The sequence below is a fragment of the Zeugodacus cucurbitae genome, chromosome 5 (assembly GCF_028554725.1).
Source record: "Zeugodacus cucurbitae isolate PBARC_wt_2022May chromosome 5, idZeuCucr1.2, whole genome shotgun sequence".
In the NCBI taxonomy this organism is placed as follows: Eukaryota; Metazoa; Arthropoda; class Insecta; order Diptera; family Tephritidae; genus Zeugodacus; species Zeugodacus cucurbitae.
In genome coordinates, this window is record NC_071670.1 from 44,061,952 (window position 1) to 44,083,343 (window position 21,392).

The 21,392-nt window shown below is 36.3% G+C and overlaps 1 protein-coding gene across 1 annotated transcript in view; it reads right to left on the reverse strand.

The window, feature by feature from the left end:
• The window catches only part of LOC105213764 (protein-tyrosine sulfotransferase), a 142,131-nt gene that overhangs the window by 45,989 nt on the left and 74,750 nt on the right, over positions 1-21,392 (reverse strand). The window contains exon 7 of the transcript XR_008471157.1: positions 14,382-14,561. The gene's annotated coding sequence lies outside the window, so the exon portion shown is untranslated. The remainder of the gene's footprint in view (positions 1-14,381; positions 14,562-21,392) is intronic.

Here is a 21,392-nt window from a genome sequence, read left to right on the forward strand (position 1 = left end):
ATTAATTATTATAATTAATGCATTTTTAATATTATAAATTGTGATAAAAGCCTAAATGGCAAATGGCCGTAATTCCAATTAATTTCAATATCTGTGTGCTTATCATTATTTGCATAATTTAAAGAAACACGCGCACACAAAATTATTTTTATTTTGACAAAGAATGAACTCACATACCTACACACACACGCAGAGAGAGACACCGCAATTTCGCAACAATACCAATTAATGAATGACCTTACGCATAATTTAAAATAATCACTTTGCTCCGTCATTATTGGACGCAGTGATGTGAGCGGCAAAAAAAAAATACAAAAAAAAAAAAAAAAAAAAAAAAAATGCAAACGAAATAAGGCAAAAGTCGCGTATGTATATGTAGGTATGTAAACAAAATTCAATTTATGCAAATTTATGTGGCAACAGTGTATTTACTTAAATGTGTATATAATTAATAATAATTGCACGCTTGTGGCAATCACAACAATAACAAGGCAAAAGGACACACAGATAAAACAAAAAAAAACATGGAAAATGAGAAGTGAAAAAATTGCGTCGAGCCGCACGCACACAATAACCGCATAAATATTATGGTACCGTTATTAAGCCATCAACCACTCATCGGAATTACACGGCCGACCAATTTCCAAGTAAAAACCGCTTGAATGGCGCATTAAAGGCGATAAGAATTTACTTCACTTTAATTAGTGGTATTGCTTATTGTATTTGTTGTTGTTGTCGGTTCAATATTTGAGTAAAAATCAAGTGGCAATGTATGTACATGCGTACATGACTGAATGGAGAAGGCTTCAATTGCACAAGTGTTTATATAAGTGTACTTACATATATATGTATGTATATGTAAACAAATAAATACTCATAAGCCAAAAGTTGTCGGCAACAGCGGAAAGGATATGATGCAATGCGTGTGCTTTTTCGAAATTTTTCGTGCCTTCGATAGCACGAAAAGGAGCTGCCTTTATGCCGCGATGTCTGAATTTGGTATCCCTGCAAAACTAATACGGCTATGTAAGCTGACGTTGAGCAACACCAAAAGCTCCGTCAGGATCGGGAAGGACCTCTCCGAGCCGTTCGATACCAAACGAGGCTTCAGACAGGGTGACTCACTATCGTGCAACTTCTTTAATCTATTGCTGGAAAAAATAATACGAGCTGCAGAACTAAATAGAGAGGGTACAATCTTCTACAAGAGTGTACAGCTCCTGGCGTATGCCGATGATATTGATATCATCGGAAGCAACAACCGCGCCGTTTGTTCTGCGTTTTCCAGACTAGATAAAGAAGCGAAGCGTATGGGTCTGGTGGTGAATGAGGACAAGACGAAATATCTCCTGTCATCAAACAAACAGTCAGCGCACTCGCGTCTTGGCTCCCACGTCACTGTTGACAGTCATAACTTTGAAGTTGTAGATAATTTCGTTTATCTGGGAACCAGCATCAACAACACCAACAATGTCAGCCTCGAAATCCAGCGCAGAATCACTCTTGTCAACTGGTGCTACTTTGGACTGAGTAGGCAATTGAAAAGTAAAGTCCTCTCTCGACGAACCAAAATCAAACTCTATAAGTCGCTCATTATTCCCGTCCTGATGTATGGCGCTGAAGCGTGGACGATGACAACATCCGATGAGACGACTCTTTTCGAGAGAAAGGTTTTGCGCAAGATTTATGGTCCTCTAAACATTGGCAACGGCGAATACCGCAGACGATGGAACGATGAGCTGTACGATTTATACGACGACATTGACATAGTTCAGCGAATAAAAAGACAGCGGCTACGCTGGCTAGGTCATGTTGTACGGATGGAAGAAAACACTCCAGCTTTGAAAGTATTCGATGCAGTACCCGCTGGAGGAAGCCGCGGAAGAGGACGACCTCCACTCCGGTGGAAAGACCAAGTGCAAAGTGACCTGGCTTCACTTGGTGTTTCCAGTTGGCGCCAAAAAGCAAAAAGGAGGAATTAGTGGCGCGCTCTGGTGGATTCGGCTATAATCGCTTAAAGCGGTTCCTACGCCAAATATATATATATATATATATATATATACTTTATATAATTGGAACACATACGGTCTTAAATGCTAGACATCTATTGACCTTAGTCACATATTTTATAATAAATAAATTATTTATAGCGAAAGTCTTATTAAAAACTTTCAGATAAATCTGTGTTCAAAATAAAAAGCGATTCTGAGATCTATTTCGACAGAATTTCCAATGGACTTTTCTATACGGTTATTTATACTATTAATCAACAGTATTTCAGCAACGTGTGAAATTTGGCACTGTTGCCTTGTAGATGGTATGAGTAAATCGCAAAAATCTTCAAGGATCTTAGTAAATAAGTATTAATGTTCGGATAAAGATTTTTCTCATTTCTTGTTCTGAAACGAGAATCAGATACAATCACCCGGAATGCTAACGACTGGAATCTACAAGGTAACCGAAGAAAAGAACCATTCGCTCTAACCTGAAGAACAAATTTAGAGACATCGAAATAGAAAAGGTCCAAAAAAAAGTTGGAATCAAAGCAAGGGACTAACACAAGATCTTAATAAATGAAGAAAAATATCTTTATGGACCTTTGCCCAGGAGTTGAGAGTTAGTCAACAAACCATTTTAAGCCATCTACAGAAGGCTGGATACACAAAAAAGCTTAATGTTTGGGTGCCGCATAATTTGACGCAAAAAAACCTACTGAACCGAATCAACGCCTGCGATATGCTGCTGAAACGGAACGAACTCGACCCATTTTTGAAGCGGATGGTGACTGACGACGAAAAATGGATCACATACGACAATATCAAGTGAAAACGGTCGTGGTCGAAGGACGGTGAATCGTCACAAACAGTGACCAAGCCGGGATTGACGGCCAGGAGGGTTTTGCTGTGTGTTTGGTGGGATTGGAAGGGAATCATCGACCTTCTACTGCAAACAACTGGACCGCTTGTAGCAGGCGAACGACCAGAAGTGTCCAGAATTGGCCAACAGGAAGGGTGTAGTGTTCCACCAGGACAACACCAGACCACACACTTCGTTGATGACTCGTCAGAAGCTACGGGAGCTCGGATGTGAGGTTTTATCGCATCCACCTTATAGCACGGACATAGCGTCAAGTGATTACCACCTGTTCCTGTCCATGGTGAACGCCCTTGGTAGAATTAATTTTTTGCATGCAATGACATCACGCTGTCCAAAAAAAAAAACTGTCAAAATGTGAAAGAACTTTGGATCAAAATCAAAATCTGCTGCCATCGAGAAGTTTCATTAAAATCAAAATGTATTTTTTTGTTTACTGGCTTGCTGGCGTTCCGGCTGAATGGACGCATATTCATCACGCAAAATAATTCCTTCTTTCAGTCAAATGCTAAGCGCTTGCACAATGGCCACACCACCGAGGCACTGTGAGTGTGTATAAACCCAAGCTGTGTATTCCCAACCGCTAAGCGCTTGACTTTTATCAATACACTGGCGTTGCGCGCACAAAACACACGGCTATCAAAAGCAATTGAAACTGGGAAAACTGCTCAAGGTTGATTTCGGATTGAAGTGTATTAAACGTATGCAAACAATGAAATTGCGGATTTTTTTTTTCGCTGACAACGATTCAGCGCGGACGGACGTGTGCACTCTGTTTTCACAAGTTAAATTGATTCTTGCAGCGGGCTAAACTGGCACCCCCTCCTACTCCTCTACGCATTTGAACCCACACTGCTGTGTTCTAGCAAATACTGATTTGTTTCTTTTTCTAGTTCTCTTTGCAATAGTGCCCGTATGTTTGTGTGTGTGTGTTTTAGGGGCATTGCTGCTGCTGTTGTTGGTGTCCGAAACGCCTTAGTCATGCTTTCAATTTCGATGCTGGTTCCATGGACCGACTGGTAGCTACATGTCCGTGTTCATGTTTAAGCATTCATGCATTCATTCAATCATTTCTGAAATAGCTACAAGTATGAACGTTGTTTTGGGTTTATTGATTGCCTCTGCTTCAGTCCATAAGTTTTGCTTTGTTTTTGCTATTGCTATTGCTTGTTGTTGTTGTGGTTAGTGTCATTGCAACTGTCCATCAGCTGCTGCCCAAAACACAATATTTGCCTCGACTCTCGACTCTCGGACCGTTGGTAATAGATAAATGTTTATCTGTGTTTCTCCAATGCACACCAGGACACACACACTTAGGTTCATAGCTGTATATATGTATATGTACTGCATTTGGTCCATTCGTATTTCACTTATTGGCCAAAGTCATACTTCAGAAGTCAACTCAAATATTGTCCGTAATCTAAAGTGCACACATCAGCCTTGCACATATCTGTACGTGTGTATATGTATATATATTTATGCGTTATCTGTGGTCCGTTCACATGTTGCATCTGTGCGCCTCAACGCATATAAAATATTATAGTATTGCAAACGTATATGTATATACAAATATTTGTGGGATTCTTCGCCGACATTGTTGAACATGAAAGGGATCAAGTTAAGTGTGGCAAGTTTGCCAAAGACCGCAGCAATGATTGATGAAGCTCATGAAATATATATAGAACTGAGAGTAAGACTGTGGCTGGCTGACTAAAAAAAATGTTGAGTTTGTATTTGAATAGGATAGTTGAATTGTTTTGGTCACCACCACTAATAAATCAAGTGATGGAGGTATGAAATATTCTATTGCAGCACTCGAAACACAAAGTCATAACTGTTTAAAGCGATAAGAGCCGATAAATAAATAAACTTTTGTGTGCTGGGGAAACGCTTAAGGTGTTCAAATAATGCTGTGTACTCAAAGCGCTAAAATTTAATAGGATTGAATATATTGAAATCTGGGTATATTTCTTCTAGACGAGTTAGAATATTAGAAATCATGGTTGTTGGTTTAATTGTAGATCACACTTTCTCCGCAGCTGTATATAGTAAATTTAGTTTCCTTAAATTTTAAATAAGAAAGTAGATCTCAAAAATTCATATAAAAATTCTATAACAGTTCTAACGAGACTGATATGATATATACGAATTGTAAACCCGACAAAAATAGGTATAATTGTCAAATACAGACAAAAATAATAAATAAAAGAGATGATACAAGAAACCCAGCTTAGCTCACGGGAAGACAAGAATAAATATAATTTTCTTTATATGGCCGGAGGTATCCATATGGTCATTATAGAATCAGAGATATCAAGATGGCCGAAACCTCTATCTTTGGAAGGATGTTTGAAATTCAAAGGAAGTATTGCTAAGAAAATCAATCAATAATTTATGCATAGTTACTAAAAAATAATGGTAGATAAGTAATGTTTAGCTGAGGTCGTGCTATATGAGATTTACATTTTTTTTGCATCAAAAATAATTAAAGAGACTCCCAGTAGTGGTCATATCTATATAAATACACCTGAAATACGGAATATGAATAATTTATTAAGGTTTAATGTAAGGATCTTACTTAATATTAGGTTGTCAAATATCTCCCTTCCGCCTTTTTGTCTTTTGAATTTCGCGGCTATACATAAAGCGCTCTTTGAAAGGTCGTTTCATAACCTACAAAACGACACTATGCATGTTTAGTTTGGATATTGCGTTCAACAGTTATAGACGTGTAAACATGAGTTCACTAACGCCGAAATTCGTTAAAGGCAAATCCGCTAGAGAAACCTATCATTTCGAATTGCGGAGGAATGGTTTCGTCGATTCTGAGCGGGTGAAAACGACACCATGGATAAGCCAGCCGGTGGAAAACTTGTGGCGACGAATACCGATCAAATCATGGAAAACATTGAGTTAAACCGGCATGTGGCAGCTCGAGACATCCCCCACGAGATGGGAGTTAGTCATCAAACCATTTTAAATCATCTGCAGAATGCTGGATACTTGATGTCTGGGTGTCGCAAGATTTGACACAAAAAAACCTTCTGGACCGAATCAACTCCAGCGATATGCTGCTGAAACGGAACGAGCTCGACTCATTTTTGAAGCGGATAGTGACTGGCAACGAAAAATTAATCACATAAGAAAATATTAAGCGAAAATGGCCGTGGTCGAAGGCCGGTGAATCGTCCCAAACAGTGGACAAGTCGTTTGGTGGGAGTGGAAGGGAATCATACACTATGAGCTGCTCCCATATGACCAGACGCTTAATTCAACCATCTACTGCGAACAATTGGACCGCTTGAAGCACACAGCAGGCAGTGTCCAGAATTGGCCAACAGGAAGGGTGTAGTGTTCCACCAGGACAACGCCAGACCACACACACTTCGTTTATGACTCGTCAGAAGCTACGGGAGCTCTGATCGCATCCACTATATAGCCCGGACATAGCGGCAAGTGATTACCACCTGTTCCTGTCCATGGCGAACGCCTTCGGTGGTGTAAAGTTGAACTCAAAAGAGGATTGTGAAAAGTGGATGTCTGATTTCTTCGCAAATAAGGAGGGGGGTATTATGAAGTTGTCATCTAGATGGAAACAGATTATCGAACGAAACGGCGCATATGAACTAAATCCGATCACAGTAACAATTTTTATAAAGCATTGAAGAACATAGAATATCAGAAAAGATATTTGATTTGTGGAGAGCCAAGGTTGTAACTTTAAAATTTAGAGGCGTTTTATAATCGGTAAAGAGTATATATTCTGGTGGTCTCTGCAGCAAAAGAGTAAAACCAGCGTGGGTAATATCTAAAACTATCGAATAACTATTTTCTAATGGATGGAAATATTGAATCATTGAGTATATTTCCGAGCGGAATTATATCAGCCCTTCGAAACTTAAAACTAATAGAACATTAATTAGGGTTATAAATTTCGGGCAAACAAAGATAAATACATCTCCCAGCCTGTAGCGTGGTTAGACTATAGTATTCCATTATAAAATAAATTCAATGCGGAATTTATATTGAAAGTTGTCTTATATATTTTCAATCTACTATAACTTCTACTTGGGATCGGAGGCACAGTAAGTGCATGTTTTCACTAAATGGACAAACTATTAGCTATCTGCTTCTGGAGTTTTACGTTAAGACAATAACAAATGACTCTCAAACCTAAACTGAGGTGTTTTGAATTAGCACTTTATACTGGGCGATTTGAAGACACATATGTACTATTATTTGGGTATCTTTTTTGATAGATATTCTTAAAAAGCTTTCGAGTGAATGTTTCACAGACGTTGAGCTAATTTAAAATCTCATAAGATAGTCTTCTTATGTACACCTAATATGTTTCATCGGCTTTCTATCGCTATAAGGTTGGATATACAGATGCTGCTATGCTTCTTATTTTACAGTCCAATGCCTAGCATTAAGTTTAACATTGGAGAAAACCTTATTTAAAATCGGAAAATATAATAAAAATTAATTATCATTTGGAATACCACCAATTGTGGCTAAATTTCACGTCTACGCTGTACTTATACACATTTCTTGTTTTCTATTATAACTTATAGCTCGACAATCAAATACAGCATACTCCCACAGCAATTTAATCAGTAACTCTGTTATATAACTGTTACAATTCGTATGTAAACAAATCGCTATATATACATATATACACATAATAGTAAATATGTACATATGTATGTATGTATGTAAATGGGCACATTTGCTGTCTGGTTGTGTACTATATGAAGATTTATGACTTAAACTTCATCAACTTACAGATTTGGCAGCATTAATTACTGAACAAATATGAATTACAACATGTGTGGCAACAACAGTGGGAAGTCATAAACCGAGACAATGGAGACACTAGATGGCTTTCTGTTTGTAAATTAGTATTCTCAGACGAGTGTTTATGTGTATGTGTGTGTGTTTGAGCATAAATCCTTATTTGGTTGCACAAAGCTTTGGCAAATCTTGCCTATCAAAATGTTAAGTAATTGATTTGATGACATTTCATGGCATGACAAATAAACAAAGGGATTTGAAGTGATAAAAGCAAGAGAGAAAATGCTTTTAATGGCTTGTTTTTGAAGAGAATTGACAAATTATAACCTAAAAAGTAAATGCTTTTAACAAACTTCATGCATTATAGTAAATATAAAGTATTTAAGTGCTCTATATACATACATATGTATGTATATATTCGCCCCTCTCTCTCTCTCTCTCTCTGCGCTTGTTATTCTATGTAAATGGCACGCATGTAATTAGTGAATAATGTGAATAATGCATTGTGTATCATTGTGTATTGTTATCGCAATCGACATTGAATTCATGCATCTAATTAGTAGCAGGCACAAAATGCTGCAGGCTTATGTTAGAACATTAGAGCCGACGGTTGAAATTGTACAATCAAATGGATATCCTTGGTTTCAGCCAATCAAACTAATTGCAAAGCATTTTATTGACGCACACACACGCACTCAGACTAATACATAATCACGTAGTATTTTGTAATGAGGACACTAGTGCGTACCCGTTAGGAGCAGGAAAGGAATTTTTGGGGGTTTAGTACTGCCAATTAGTGTATTTTCATGTAATTATATAGCTAATGTATATCATATGTACATATATACCAATTCACGAGATGATCATCCTCCTCTACATATATGGTGAATTAATGAAGAATTCTGTATGTTTTCGGTTGCTCCGTAGAGCTTAATGATTTTGTAAGATATCTTGCAATATCAGAAATACTATATTTGAAGATATAATTTTGAAATGCGTCTCTCATTTTATAAGACGAGAACAGCACGCAATCTCAGCCATCTTCTTCTTGAAATTGTAGCTACTACAATGTTGCTTCTAATTATTATAAAAAATTTTATTATTTAAAAAAAAATGGCAACTCTATCAAGAATATATCCGATTTAGTATCTATTCAAAAACCCTTTTGGGGGCGGGTTTTGGTTGGGTAAGGTTTTTTTGGCCATTTTTATGAATTTTTTTAGAAAAAATTATTGCTGCAGGTTTATTTTACTTATTATTATATGAAAGTACAACATTTGAAGGATGCTTAAAAAAAAGTTTTATCGAAAAATAGCGAGGAATAACGGATTTATGGTCGATCTCTGCAGGCACCTCGAAAAGAAGTGTTTGTGCGGTGGCCAGCCTACAGCATCGCTGGATCATCCGAAACCAAAAAATCAAAATGCTTTCTTTAGTTTATTAGTTTATCTTTCAATTGACGTCGAGTTTTTTTTTTTAATTTCTCAATTTTTGGTACCATTTTCAAGCCAAAATGACGATTATAGACGAAAAAATCGACCTATTTGTTATTGTAAAATTGTTAGTAATTAAATTTTTTGGAAAAACTCGACGTCATTCGAGAGCTATATATATGTAGAATATTTGTTCAAAATTTCAAAACGATCGATGCAGAAGTTTTTTTTTTTTTTTTTTAGGCTGGTCACCGACTTAAAAAATGACATATTTGGGAAAATCGATTCAAAGTTTTGTACACTCAGCGCAGGTAGCTGGAGGTACCGTTATTCAACCTGCTGTAACTTCATTAGTTTTTCTCCGAATGACCTAAAACTTTAACACAATATTTTTGAGATGTTGATGGAAAAATAAAAAAATGAAAAAAAAGTTGTCAAACCTTACCCTATTTTAAATATATACTTTGCTGTACTTCTTTTAACACATTAGTTATTAGATGGCCACCCTACTCTCATATATTCTCGTCTCTTTTACTTTTTGCAAATGCCTTTTTCGCTATAACAATAAAATAATTTAAAATTTTTTGATGTAACATCTCTCTCTCTATAAGTATGTGAGATATTATTTTTCAAGTCAGCCGGAATGAGGACAAAGTGCAATGCACCGATTTAATCCATAGATACGGATTGTTCATAATTTGATTAATATATTCAGAATTTTGACCGATATATAATGCATGAGAAACCCTGGAAGACGGATATCTCTTTAATTGGTATATAGGGTGCTGAGGATCGACTGCAAACTCTCTATAGCTCATAATTCTATTAAGATATAAAGGGGTTTTCAAAAGGGACGCTACAAAAGTAAAACTACGCTCTTTTAACATTTCTCTTCAGTAATGTTTGCCATTTCATCATGGAAAGATATACGTTCCAATAACGAGTCGAAATTATTAAAATTTTCTTCCGAAATTCGGAGTCAGTAGCCACAACTTTAAGAGCTCTACATTCAATTTATGATGAGGCTCATTGCTGGCTGAATGGCATCGTCAATAAACGAAATAAGCGTTATTGGTCAGGCAGCAATCCTCACATACGCCATGAGTCACCATTGCATCGCGAAAGAATTACGGTTTGGTACGATTTATGGGCCGGCGGCGTCATTGGGCCGTGCTTCCACCGTGATGATCAAGACCTACACGTTACTGTGAATGGGAAATCGCTACCGCTGAATGATAACCGAATATTTTTTGAACCGAAATGGATGATATGGACTTGGACAGTATATTGTTCGAACAGGAAGACGCCACAAGTCACACAGCGAATGTCACAATCGATTTATTCAAAACCAAGTACGGTGAACGTGCAATCTCACGAAATGGCCCAGTCAATTAGCCGCCTCAGTCGTGTGATTTGACGCCGTTATACTATTTCCTGTGGAACTACGTCAAGTCTATGGTCTATGCCAACAAGTCAGCGACGATTGATGAACTTCATACGAATATCGAACGTTAGATTACAGCAGTATCGGCCGATTTATGCTTGAAAACCCTCGAAATTGGACTTCTGTAAGCGTGGCCCTGCAAAATGAATCGAGTTCCATACATAATGATTGACGATACATATTGAAAAACGCTTTATATCTGAATAGCTGGATTACATACACGGGACAATAATAACTGTTTTCCAAACCTTGGTATTAGGATACTGTTGACAGATGGATGGACTGAGATCCTTATTTAAGAAAGATAGTTCTTTATAAATGCTTATTGTTAAACAATGGGTTTAAGTTGAGGTTTGATGATTGTTGAACTGGATTAAGTGAGTGTGACGGATATCACAGACTCAAGTGGTTTGTGACATATGAAATTTCACGCAAGAGTGAAAGCTGCCACGGCTATAATTAAACTCTTAAACTGATTCTTATAATATGACACCTTGCTATCTAATTTCAAGCTGTTAATCTTTCCATCTCGAATGAGTTAATCAGAGTACTATTCAAAGAATTTACAGATCCAACAGAAATTCAAACGAATCAGCACTAAAATATTTAATTGTTTATACTAAGAACTCTAGTTACTATAGTAAAGTCACATTTTATACGACATCAACAACTTCCGGGAACTTAGTTATTTACCCGATTTCTCTACAAGGCAAACACTTTTGCACGCATTACTTATTATTATATATATAAATACGAACATTCGTTTATTCGTTGCTGTTTGATGTGTTTTTCCGCTGCTAATGAATTTTTCGTGGAAATATCGCAAATTAGTATTGGCGTTGCTATTTTCCAATACACAAATGCTTTTAATGCGAAAAACACTATGACAATCACAAACACACCCACACACACAAGTATTCCAAAGCTACTTATGTAGTCATCCATTATGTGGCTGTGTGTGTGTGTGCACAGCTGACACTGATTGTGACAGCAACATGTCTCCCCAGCTGTGCAAACGCGCATTCTAATCAGTTGCTGTGCCACAATTGCTTGGTTATGCTGCATGCAACGCTCTGTGTTTTCCACTTGGCCGCTTAATAAGGTCTGGCTGATTAGGCGAATGTGTGCATGACATGGACACACACACATACATACTCGTGGATGCAAACATTTGTATTCGTACATAACGTACATAAGTGGCGAGCGCATGCTTTTGCAGTTTTGAACAACTGAATCGAATGCCAACAATGCAATTTACAGCTGCCAACAATTGTATGGCACAATCTATGGTTTGAATGCGATCCGACTAAATCATAAAATAGTTGAGAGTCAAATGAAATATTCAAAAAATGTCACATGACTAATACAAATATTTATATACTTTTTGAAAAAACAAAAAAATAAATGTTTACAAAACTGCAAAATATTTATGATGCAGGTTTGTTATTATTAATATATACTCGGATATAAAAAAGAAAAAATTAACAAATTTCAAAATTTTTTTTAACTATAATAGTAAATATTTATGTGTGCATTTTACTATTTTTACCAATAGTAAAGATTTATATGTGCATTTTGTTATTATTAATAACGGGTGATTTTTTTGAGGTTAGGATTTTCATGCATTAGTATTTGACAGATCACGTGGGATTTCAGACATGGTGTCAAAGAGAAAGATGCTCAGTATGCTTTGACATTTCATCATGAATAGACTTACTAACGAGCAACGCTTGCAAATCATTGAATTTTATTACCAAAATCAGTGTTCGGTTCGAAATGTGTTTATCGACAAATTTTGTTCAGCGATGAGGCTCATTTCTGGTTGAATGGCTACGTAAATAAGCAAAATTGCCGCATTTGGGGTGAAGAGCAACCAGAAGCCGTTCAAGAACTGCCCATGCATCCCGAAAAATGCACTGTTTGGTGTGGTTTGTACGCTGGTGGAATCATTGGACCGTATTTTTTCAAAGATGCTGTTGGACGCAACGTTACGGTGAATGGCGATCGCTATCGTTCGATGCTAACAAACTTTTTGTTGCCAAAAATGGAAGAACTGAACTTGGTTGACATGTGGTTTCAACAAGATGGCGCTACATGCCACACAGCTCGCGATTCTATGGCCATTTTGAGGGAAAACTTCGGAGAACAATTCATCTCAAGAAATGGACCCGTAAGTTGGCCACCAAGATCATGCGATTTAACGCCTTTAGACTATTTTTTGTGGGGCTACGTCAAGTCTAAAGTCTACAGAAATAAGCCAGCAACTATTCCAGCTTTGGAAGACAACATTTCCGAAGAAATTCGGGCTATTCCGGCCGAAATGCTCGAAAAAGTTGCCCAAAATTGGACTTTCCGAATGGACCACCTAAGACGCAGCCGCGGTCAACATTTAAATGAAATTATCTTCAAAAAGTAAATGTCATGAACCAATCTAACGTTTCAAATAAAGAACCGATGAGATTTTTTTTTTTAAAAAGTTATCAAGCTCTTAAAAAATCACCCTTTATATACTCGGATATAAAAAAGAAAAAAATTAACAAATTTCAAAAATTTTTTTTAACTATAATAGTAAATATTTATATGTGCATTTTACTATTTTTACCAATAGTAAAGATTTATATGTGAATTTTACTATTTTTATCAATAAATCCTATACATTTGAATTTAACTGAAAGAAATGTTTATTTTAATTGTCAGTAGCATTGTCCTTATATTTTAAAACTAAATTAAGCTGCTTAATCACATAATTAAATGTGACATAATTAAATGTGATTAATGACTATAGAATAGTTATGCATATATTGACCAATTCTTGCTTTATGGCTAATTTAAGGTGACTTACTGTCACACTCTGCTTTCAGTTTTGGAAAACAGGAGCAGAGCAGAGAGGACCTCCCAGAGATCCTCAATATGATTTAGGTTAGAACTCAATGTCGCACATTGAAATACGGGAATTTTCTGGGCGATACAGATTTTCTTCGTGTGGATCGAAGCGTAATCCTGCTGATATTTCAAGTTATATGCCATAAATATTGACAGCAGATTTTCTTAACTCGCTGTCCAAAAGATCTACATAAATATTTGCATTCATTTGAGCGGATATAAAAAATGTAGATGGCTTTCCATGGCAGCAGAATGCAGCCCATGGAAGCAAGGTATCGCTTCCAAACCATCGCTTGTAGCAGGATCGTCGTTCCTGCTGCGAATCTCTCCAAGATTTATTGCAATGATCTGGGCCGACCACATTTAATTTTGTTTGGTCTCTAAAGACTGCATTCTATCACTCAACGGCCCAGAATTGGTATTTATTTGCAAACCTCAAATGTGCTTTATTGTGCCTTTTTTGAGTGGTGGTTTAGGTGCCATGGAGGTGTCTTTGAGAAACTGAATTTTATTAAAATTGGAAAAATTAAAAATAATAATTTTGCAAACAAAATTTTAACGAAAAAGATTTTGTTGTGACACTATCAGTAAGAAAAATTAGCTAGATTGATTTTGCACATATAAATATTTACTATACAATAATTCACAAATACATTCTTAATGTAACGGTACTACGAACAAGAAAAGTATGAACGAATTTTCGTTGCATAGTAACGGCACTATATCAACCTTTTATTTCACATTTACCGAAATGCATAAAATAATAGTGAATAAGAAATATAAACAAAAGCAGAAATGCACATATAATTATTTATATGAGGTACGAAATGGGTGGTTTACTTTCAAGATATCGAATCAGAGTTATCAAAACAAATATGTGCTTAAATTATTGAGATAATAGCACAGTTTGGGTGAAATTTGAGTGGTATGAAATAATATTTGTTAGGACTTACCCTTGAAACAGCATATACAGATATATCAGGTTGCCTGTAGATTAGTATGTTAGTTCATTTTTATGTTTTTACATCCATTGAATACAAAATTGTTTTGTCAATCATCGAGTTTCCTTAATCGGCTTATGAAGCTCAGTATTAGCTTTTACTAAGCTTCAATTCATCGAAATTTGATTAATCCTTAAAGTGAAAGATAAGGAAAAATTAAAATATATTATATAGAATGACAATATTAAAATAGTCTTCGTCTAATCTCTTCTGCCTACAAAGATACTATGAGATATCTTACTTCAGGGTATACGTCTATTACGCGAGAAAAATGAAACATACAATTAAGTCATGGAACTACAAATTATTTTTAACCAAGAGAAATGAACCTTTACAAAAAGTAAAGCAATATTCTTAAAAATCTCGTCCACATACATATGTTACATCCCATATTTCGCATCCTCCTCTAATTGCAGCAAAAACTATAAAAAAACTATACGATGAAAAATGAAACAAAGGAACGATTTATGATGTGATCATACTAAGGTTATTGAGGACTAGCATTGAGATCGCTGGTGAAAGAACGCCAGTCCTCGCTATAAATTCCAACGGAACACTTCATAATCAGACTAGTTTGGGTGCCTGGCCACAGCGGAATCGCAGGAAATTGAAAGACTGATGATGTTAGGCTAGGCACGTCGATCTCACTTACATTAGAATGGGAACAAGTAGGAGCACCACTATACTTTTACAATTCGCTGCTGGTTGAATAGGTTTCAGCTGAACTAAGTAAGCGCTGGACAGTCACTAGCATCTGTTCTGTCGCTAGAGCTCAAGGGAACTCAATAAGGTTAATCTTTCCCTAGTCATAGCAGTTATAACTGGCCATTGTCCCATCGGGACTCACGCGGTCAAACTAAAAATTTTACCGGAAACTAGCTGCAGAAGCTGCTTGAAGGAGTATGAGGTAAAATCTTTTCCTTTTGGAATGCCCGGCCTTTGCGAGATCTAGGCAAAAGTTCTTGGATAGCAATTTTTTTGTCATCCTCTTAAATTAGCGGATATAGAAGCAAAAAACCTCCGCTAATTTGTGGTAGTTTCTAGACGCTTTGTCGATTGTTAAATTTAAGTGAGGGGATAAATCTTTTGGCATCACAAAGGACTGTCCTTAATTTAATTTTAGGGAACAGCATTCGAATCTAACCTAATATTACTTAACCTGTTTATTGACCAATTAGTACAATTAGGACCTCAGTGCCTGTGGCTAATTTTTATAATCTCGCAACAAAAGTTGCTAAGAGAGTATTATAGTTTTGTGCACATAACGTTTGTTTGTGTCACCAAGAAATAAATGATTTAGATATGGCGTTATATATATCAAAATGATCAGGGTGACGAGACGAGTTGAAATCCGGATGTCTGTCTGTCCGTCTGTCAAACCAAAAACCTATAAAATGTCATAACTAAGCCATAAATAAAGTTATAAAAGTAAAATTTGGAATAAAGGATCGCACTATGAAGGGGCATATTTGGATGCAATTGGGATGGGAAATGGGCCCCGCCCCCAAATCGGTTATACCTCGCAAACCAATAAAGCTATATAAACCAAACTTTCTGCAATCGGTTCTCCTACGTACCCCACCACACACCATGAAAATAGTTGAAATCGGATAATAACCACCCACCTCCCATACAAAGGTTAGGTTGAAAATTACTAAAAGTGAGTTAATTCACTAACGAAAAACGTCAGAAACACTAAATTTCACATAAATAATAGCAGAAGGGAGCTGCACTGAGATTTTTTTACAAAATGGGCGTGGCATCGCCCACTTATGGGTCAAAAACCATATCTCAGGAACTACTCGACCGATTCGAATGAAATTCGGTATATAATATTTTCTTGACATTCTGATGATGTTGTCGGTTCACAACCACGACAACTTCCCATATAACTCATTTTTGAATTCCATCTTATTCCTTTACTTTATAATATATACATAAGGAACCAATGAAGATAGCGAAATAAAACTTTACACAAATATGATCTGTGGCATCACTTGTGAAAAATTTTTCGAAATCGGACTATAACTTTTCAATGCCCCGGATAGCGAATATGAAGAACTCAGTGCCCCAAGGTAACTTTTCACCGAAAATTTCGGTAAATCTCTTAGGTATCTTAATTTCTCTCTGTACCAGAAAAGCTTAAAATCGGGTCATAACTTCCCTTATATATGAATATATGAGAATACCTAATTATAGGATTTTCAAAAATACTATGAGCTTAATAGCTTATAAATCGGTTAATATGCGAAATATATTTATGCCGAATATATGTATGGGTCAAATTGTGTGTTTTCTTAATAAAGATATAGCAACAAATTTCGAGAGTATAAAATGTTCGGTTGCAGCTGAACTTAGCCTTTCCTTACTTGTTTCTTATAATGTGCATTTGTGCCAAAACAGCGTAAAATTGGGTTAATACTTCCCCTAGCGCCTATATACCGATATTTAGGATTTTCAAACATTCGGTGGGTTTTACACCGTTTATATCAGTTAATATATTACATATCTTAGCAAAAATCAGATGGCTTGTATAAAATTTAGCTTGGTTGCGACATGTGGAAATTGGTCCAAGGATTACCAAATACTATATATAATGATTTTCGTTATTCTGGTTGACTTTACGCCGAATATATAAGGTAAATTATCTGTAACCTTAATTAAATTAAACAATTTCAGATACCCTCACCTGGGAACTATTTATAGAAAGTTGAGATTCGAGCAATAAATATAGCCTATGTTACTCGGTGTGAATGTAGCTTTCCAATGGTGAAAGAATTTTTGAAATCGGCACAGTAGTTTTTGAGTTTATTCATACATACAAACATACATACAAATCTTTCATAATAATAGTATAGTATAGATAGATAAATATCGTATTCGTAATAGCGAAAGTACGAAGCCCGCTCATTTTCTCTTCCCATGTAAACTATCTGAGTGAAATATATGGGAATTTGGAGAGTATTGTAAGTATATAAAACATTTCTAAAGGACATTCAAGCTTCGAACAAACATATCGGGCATAAAAAGGGAATTGTTCGTATTGGGTTCAGTAATCGAAATATGTTAAATAATAAATAAAATAATAACTTAAATTAAAATTTGCTCACACATTTCTTCCAACGTCAGAGCTGTATTTAAAATTATCTCATGTGTCGGGGAAAATACTTTTGGCCGATTAAATGTAATATGGCAACACTTGTGTTGCAACACAATTGAGACACATTAAGTCCAATACTGTGCTTGAACGCCGCAGCTATTGGCATTACCACAAGCCTTACCGCACAACACCGGTACACGCCCACCGCGCCCGCCTACGCCCACGAGAGCGTTGATTGGAGTTTGCCACATTTAATCCATGAAAATGGTATTTCGTTTGGAGTGTCGCTTGTTATCCGGCATGGCAGCATCTGATTGCCACTACAAGCGACATTGCGTGCAAACACTGTGTGGGTGTGGGTATGTGTGAGAGATTGTGTGGATTTGGATGTGTGGTAGCATGCATGTGTCCATTCGTATAGAAGTAAGTAAAGGAAGTGGAAGTGTGTGCACGCAAATGCTTTTCAGCGGATAAAAACAATGAAATGAAACACGCACGCACATGCTCGTGTGTGTAATCAAGTGGCAGCTGTGACAGAAACAAATGCGGCAGAGACAGTAGCCATGACAGCTGGTGCCGCCATTGGCGCTATCATTTCGCCCCAACACCCAGTAGGTGTACAACAACAACAAGCATGTGGGTGCCAAATACAGCATTAATGGTATTTTTAATATTTTTTGTTAATGCTAAAGCACTGTGCACATGTGTTACTACCACACTGACGCACAGACACTCACACGCATGCCCGCTAACCGCCAAAAAAAAAGACACACAGTTGGATATTTCGTATTTAAGCTCACAAACGTGGACTTATAAAGCCATCGCTCTTTAATATTCATAAAAAAATTGCAATTTTTTTTACCAGCTCACTTACTTAGTGTGTTTTGTGCGCCTAAAAGCCGCATAAGATACAAAAGAACGAGTGTTCACTGCGAAAAAATGATATTTTGCATTTTTTGCCTACATTTCCAAGCACTCTTACTAATGGCCACTTTGCCATGGCGAACATTTTTCCACACATTCTGCTGTGTAGTGATTTTTTTTGCACAGTTTTTGTTCCTTTCGAGGCTTTGGGCCAATAATATGGAATATGGCCAATGAGTCGTGCGCATTCGACCATGCAATGCATTGTACTCGTAATTCATTTAATTAGGCAATTTTCGCCATTGTTGCTTGACAAAAACAGATGGGCACAGTTGCAGTGGCTGCACCAGCAGGCATAAATTTTAATTCAAGTATCCTTTTTGCGCGGATAATCCTAACTAAGTACTATAATTATTCGATATTTATATATAAATATACAAAAAAAAAAAAAAGAAAAAACGTTAACGCCGGGTTGTTTGCTAGAAACATTAAGGTTATATAGTTAATCGATCTGAACAATTTCTTCGGAGATTTAATTATTACCTTAAGCAGTAATCCATGTCAAATTTCGTGAAGATACCACGTCAAATGCGAAAATTTTCCATACAAGCCATTGATTCCGATCGTTCAGTTTGTATGGCAGCTATATGCTATAGTGAACCGATCTGAACAATTTTTTCGAAGATTAAATTATTTCTATGAACAATAACTCACACCAAATTTCGTGAAGATATGTAGTAAAATGCGGAAGTTTTCCATACAAGCCCTTGATTCCGATTGTTCAGTGTGTATGGCAGCTATATGATATAGTGGTCCGATATCGGCAGTTCCGACAAATGAGCAGCTTCTTGAAGAGAAAATAACATCTGCAGAATTTCAAAACGTTATCTTAAAAACTGAAGGACTAGTTCGTATATATACAGACAGACGGTCGGCGGACAGACAGACAGACAGACGGACATGGATAAATCGACTCGGTTCAACATACTGATCATTTATATAGATACTTTTTAGGGTTTCCGAAGCTTCCTTCTGGGTGTTACAAACTTCGTGACAAACTTAATACACCCTGTTCAGGGTATAATGATAATTATTAAATAGAAAATTGACCGAAATCAGCTTTTACATTGCATTTTGATGTTCAACTAATTATGTTTAGGGCTGCCTAGTCATTTGTAGAATTGAAAAGTGGAACCTATTTTTTAAACCATCTGTTTAATGGAAAATGTTCCTACAGAATATCCAACATTTTGCAAAATCCCGGCCCGGTTTAATTCTTTATTTATCGAAAATTCGGTTTGAAAAAGCACAAAAATCAAAAACTTGAAAAGTAAGGTTCATTGAGTGAGTAGAGCACTGCTGTCAGTCTTGAGTTTGGCGATATAAAATTTATTATAGAAATACGAGAACTTTATCTATGTACATTCATTCTTAATATGAGTTCGAAACACTCTACAACTCAAAAATCTCGGTTCTTATAGTCAAAGACTTATTGTTTCCCAAAAAAATGTGGAAAATTAAGTATTAAATCACCAGAGACTTCCTTGTGAATCTTTTTCGATGGTGCTTGACAAATCCTGTTCGAAATCCCAAATTGCAACAGCAAATTGGTTCATGCACTAATGGAACCTGGTGGTTTTAGGATGACAAAGGGAGTCTGGGTGTAGGCGTATACCTTTCCTTTAACTTATATTATGATAATTTTTAATAGACCTGATCATGAGACAGTGAGTTTTTCATTGAAAAGTTCATACTTCGATTTTCAAGCTAGATCAAAAAAACTAATTATATTTCTATCAATACTGTTAGAGGTTATTTTTGCCGTTTTTAGTTTATATTACACGGTGATAAGTACTTAGCTTCAGTATGAACCAGAGCCTTGATTTTATTCGAAAGTGCTTTCGCTGTCATTTCTACAGCAAATTCTAGATAAATGCTACGATATTCATTCAACCAATTTGTTCACTACCCTTCTTTATCCTATTATTATAAAGAGAAGGAATAAGATAGAATTCAAAATTGAGTTATATAGGAAGTAGTCGTGGTTGTGAACTGATTTCATTTTCCACACGTGTCATCAGGGTGATAAGAAAATATTATGCACCGAATTTCATTGAAATCGGTCGTGTAGTTCCAGAGATATAGTTTTTGTCCCATAAGTGGGCGACGCCACGCCCATTTTCCATTTTGTAAAAAAATCTTAGCGCTGCTTATTTCTGCCATTTCTTCTGTAAATTTAGTGTATCTGACGTTTTTCCTTACTGAGTTAACCCACTTTTAGTAATTTTCAACCTAACCTTTGTATGGGAGGTGGGCGTGGTTTTTATCCGAATATATACATTTTTATGGTGTGTAATAGGATACGTAAGGGAAACGACTGCAGAAAGTTTGGTTTATATAGCTTTTTTGGTTTCAGATATATATCCAAAAACTTAATTGGGGCCCACGCCCACTTCCCCAAAAAATTTACATCCAAATGTGTCCCCCACTAATGCGATCCTTTATATCAAATTTTTATAACTTTATTTATGGCTTAGCTTTCGCCATTTTGTGGGCGTGGCACTGGTCTGAGTTCGTTTGCCATTTTTAATAGGAACCATCTCACGGTCCCAAGGAACATGTGTACCAAGTTTCGTCAAGATAACTTAGTTTTTACTCAAGTTGCACGGACGGTACACCAAATGAAAAACTGACTGTCTCTCGTAATCACTAAGTACTTCTTTGGATCCCTTTTCCATGGTGCTGTTCTAAATTTCAGCAAATTGGTCTTTAACTCATGGAACATCGTGTTCTAAGATGAGGAAAGGAAGACTGGGTGAAGGTGAATGCTTTGTAATTATCAAAGGCTTCATTACAATTCATCTTTGACTAGATATGTATTGCATCTGCTAATACTATATAACTCTGGATTTACTTCATTAAATACTGACTTCTTAACTATAATGTTAAACTCTAAGAATACATATGTAAGCCAATAAGCATTTACACAATTTATAATT